Consider the following 4,405-nt stretch of genomic DNA (forward strand, 5'->3'; position numbering starts at 1 on the left):
ACCCCCCCCCCCAAACTCCCACCCCTTTTTTTTCACTGTGTCCTCCTCCCCACAATGCTGTGTCCTAACCCCGTGGCACATTGTGCGCACTTGATGTTCAGCAGAAACTCTTTTTTTGTCAATACTCATTGCTTACTCACCTTACACCCCCACCCCTTCCCTCACCCGTGTCCCCCTTCCCACAATTCTGTGCCCTAACCCCGTGGCACACTGCACACATGTTGTTCAGCAGAAACTCTTTTTTGTCAATACTCATTGCTTACTCACCTTACACCACCCCACCTGTCCCTCACTCGTGTCCTCCTCCCCACAGTTCTGTGCCCTAACCCCGTGGCACACTGCGCTCACAAGACGTACGCCAGCCAAGTGGTGGGCTGCCTAGGCTGTATCTACTGTGAGGACGGCTACATCCCGGCTTCCAACCCGCATTACAGACGGGCGCCGGAGAACAGAACCTCTGGCTTCTATCACTACCAAAGTCTTAAAGTTTCCGGTTCTTTGGAGATGTAAGTTTAATCTGATATATATTACACAAACGTTTACTTTTCACACCTCTTGAATCCCTTTAGGGAGAAGTAGAGAGAGAGAGAGAGAGAGAGAGAGAGAGAGAGAGAGAGAGAGAGAGAAAGAGAGAGAGAGAGAGAGATGGGTGCTTTTAGCCTTCTTTGCTTTGAAAATGCTGCCCTCTGCATTCGTCAACGTACATAAAACTAAGCATTTATTTATGTCCCAAGCTTTCCCTAAATGCTCCAAGGGCTCTCTTGTGAGCACAAGATAGTAGCAACTCTTTTCACTAGTTATGGCTTACTCATGGCTTACTCATGGCTTACTTATGGCTTACAATCTTCCCCCCACCTGCAATACGGTAATTGCGGTGCCAGATCCAGTGGCACACTGCGCCAACTTCTTCGGCACAACCTTTCTATAAGACACGAGCATCATCTGGCTTGCCCGCCTCGTAAGCTCTGCGAGAGCAAATAAGTTCATCCAATTCAATTGCTCAATGCTGTTGTTGTTGTTGTATGTGTGAGGTAGCCTATCCGTTTGAAATGTTTGGAGCCCCGAAGAATGTGCCCTTCGCCAGGGCCACCGCCTCTCTAGGGTAGCGGGAAAGCAGTCCAACCTCCCTGAATCCTCCCCAAAGAGATGCTACTGCCGGACCTCCGTGGCGGGGCATCTCTGCAGCCAGCGCTCCAAATCTTGAAGCCCCTCGCTGCAGAATGGACATATTGTTTTGTCTATTCTATTTCCAGAAAAGTGACCAGTTCTGATTTTTGCCAGTAGTGACTGGTCACTGCAGGACTTAATTTGAGCCTCTCGTTTTAAGGAAATTTCCCTGTATATTTATTATTTCCTTCGTCCGTGTGTGAGATATCGGAGGGTCTTTTGTGATGAGTTTTATCTGGGCGCATGCACTTCCATATGTAATTTGGCGGTCTGGACCCGGCAGCACAGTTGTTGTTGTTGTTGTTGTTGTTGTTGTTGTTGTTGTTGTTGTTGTTGTTGTTGTTGTTGTTGTTGTTGTTGTTAACGATCCAGTAGCACCTGAACGTTAACTCTTCTCATGATGCCATTCTGTAACATCTGCGTGTCTGTTCTGATTGTTGTCTTGAGGAATAGAGGCAGTTAGATGTGTGTGGTAGCTTGGGAAGAACACATCCCCTCAAATCGGTTAGTTTTCTACTGAAGAACAGACAGATGATGTTCCACTGTCTCTAAGGGGTAGTCACATAGTGGGCAGGCAGCAGACTGCTTTACTCCAATTCGGTTGAGGTGTTGATTGAGGGGCACACCGCTCAGTGTAAGACTCCCTCATACATGCCTTTTCAAAATGGCGTATTTATTAATTTGTTGTTGTTATTGTTAGTGTTTTACGGCGCACATAACTGCATAAGGTCATACGAGCGCACGGGACACTTCAAACAATTTCAGTTGTTAGGAAATTTTGATTTTTTGCCCGGGTGGCAGCCGAAGCCTACTCTTATCGATTAAAGACCACCAAAGGATCTTTAACGTGCGCAACTTGCACACGGTACCTCCGAGAGTTTTTGCCTTTGTCTGAAAAGGCTAGGTGTAGATCTTTCCTACCAGAAGATCAGAGATGTGGCTGAAAGACGGCAGTAAGAAGGAGCCAAGGAGTAGAAGTAGAAAGGCTGCAGAAAGAGTCAGGAGCCCAGAGGAGGGGGCAAAGGAGTGAGGGGGTGGGGGCAGAAAGTGGGGACGAAAGTAGACGGCAGATCATTGCTAGAACAAGAAAGGAGATGGAAGGAGACAATTTTTAGAGAAGAAAAATTTCCGTCGCTACCCAGATTCGAACCCTAGACTTGTGAATGAGAAGCCAACACCTTAACCTCTAGGCCACGAGAGCCCCCTATCCCTTTTCACAATGGCGTATGGCGGAGTCCTACTCAAAGCAGTAAGCATCTTCTGTTTAACCTGCTGTTTTTAAAAGAACATTATTTCTTTACGTTCTTTACAAACGTTTTACCTGTATTTCCAGCAACGAGCCTCGTTATACCTGCGTGCTTGGTCCTCCTTGCCCCCCTGGTTGGCACAACGACACAAAGGCAGGCTTTGAAATCTGTGAAAGTAAGGAACCCCCCCCCCCCCATTTTTTTCTTCTTTTTTCTTTTTAACGTCTACAGAAACAACAACAATATGAGCAGCAACCATAATTGCGATAATAACATCGGTAACCAACAGCTTCACCATATTTTTGTACAGCATATGAAAAAATGACGAGAAGATCTGCAATGAATCATCATCATCATCATCATCATCATTAGCAATAGCAATACATGTATAGTCATCATTTTATACTCCTGTTACTGTTACTTCTGTTGTTTTTGGGTATTTGGATATGAAAACAGCACTGCGCGCTCGATAATTAATTGTTTGCGCTCTAAGTCTTCCTCCGTTGAGAAGAATACCCTTAGGTACTCTCCCTCTTCCTCTTCATGTTGACGCAAGCAGATAACAACAGTACGACTAAAATCTTATTTTGTTTTGTTTCCTTTTTTTAGTAGACCAGCTGACCATTGTGGGGTGATGATGGAGACGGGCGGAATCCTTCAGGCTGTCACGGAGTATATGAATAATGGTATGATAATAAACATGGTGTTTTTAGTATGTTTTTTTCTTCTTATGAGTTTGTCTTTTTTCGTTTCTTGTAAAGTTTGGTTGGTTAGTTTGATTAAAGAGAAGCACATCGACACAATAATACTCATTTAGTGCTGGGAAAAAGTAAGACAGATAGACAGAAATATCAGAGGGAAAGCAAAGAAGTAAGCCATACCAGTAGTGCCTTCCAACCAACAGCCATTGTAACGAGTGTATCTGTTGTGAGTGGTGGGCGGGTGTTTTGGTATGGTTTGCTCCCTCTTCCCTATCAAACATCAATCGTCCATATCGCCTCCTTTTTTGAGTTTGTTCTTTTCTTGTAACACCTGTATTCTTCGGCACTTACCTGACCTACTTGAGTCGCAAGTGCCGAAAATTTTCTCCTAAAAACACAAAAAGAAGGAAACTTAACCACTCAAAAGTGAAACTCTTTCCAATATGAATCTGTAAAAGTGTAGCATACGATTACCTGAGAGGTGAGATACAGGACGCGGTAGAAGTAAACTTTAGCCCTCCATTCAAAGGTTACTTAACCAAGTGCGGACATCCGGAGCTGCCACTTTTAGTAGGGGACACATTTAGGCGATGTGACGTCACATGAGCTAAACTCTTTTCACTTAACTTAAAATGGGCGTCGAAAATTATTTCTTTTATCCACAATGCCGCATTACGAAAAATTGTCGTACGGACCCAAAACCAAACACCCTCGGGTTTGAAAAGAACAAAACAAACAACAATCCAACAACAACAACCGACTACCCTTGATATCTAGCCGTGGAAGACGGAGAGGGCGAAACTTAATAAAAACAAGCCAAAAATAAATAAATAAGAAAATGACCCCCCCCCACACACACAACAAAAGCCAAACAAACCAAAAACAACCAAACCCCCAAACCCCCACGGCTATTATACATTTAGAACCGAGGTGTCAGCAACTGTAATGGAAGTTGATTATAAACCATGCCAGCAGTCCCATTCTTGTCATACAAGTGGAGGAAGACGCCAGAAGGAGGTGAGAAATCTGCGCTTCATGGGATCGATCGTGTTAACTGGTAAAAGGAGTTCGTAATGCAAGGATACGAAAAATTCTTATCAGTTAGCTTTGTAGAGAGGTTCAGCAAAGCAACTCAATTTTGACACTTCCATTCTTTGACTCTCCGGTACACCCTTTTTCCAAGTCTATCCGTTCTTGTTTCTCTCTCTCTCTCTCTCTCTCTCTCTCTCTCTCTCTCTCTCTCTCTCTCTGTCTGTCTCTCCCCTTTTGTCAAACTCTCGTTGTTACTAA

The 4,405-nt window shown here is 44.4% G+C and overlaps 1 long non-coding RNA gene across 1 annotated transcript in view; it reads left to right on the forward strand.

Annotated features, from left to right (window-relative positions):
• Window positions 1–3,134, forward strand: part of LOC101862130 — a 4,696-nt gene extending 1,562 nt beyond the window's left edge. Inside the window, exons 2-4 of the long non-coding RNA XR_004858877.1 lie at window positions 314–506; window positions 2,501–2,589; window positions 3,024–3,134. This is a non-coding gene — a long non-coding RNA (uncharacterized LOC101862130). The remainder of the gene's footprint in view (window positions 1–313; window positions 507–2,500; window positions 2,590–3,023) is intronic.
• The last annotated feature ends 1,271 nt before the right edge of the window (window positions 3,135–4,405 follow it).

This window comes from Aplysia californica, unplaced genomic scaffold (genome assembly GCF_000002075.1).
Source record: "Aplysia californica isolate F4 #8 unplaced genomic scaffold, AplCal3.0 scaffold00391, whole genome shotgun sequence".
In the NCBI taxonomy this organism is placed as follows: Eukaryota; Metazoa; Mollusca; class Gastropoda; order Aplysiida; family Aplysiidae; genus Aplysia; species Aplysia californica.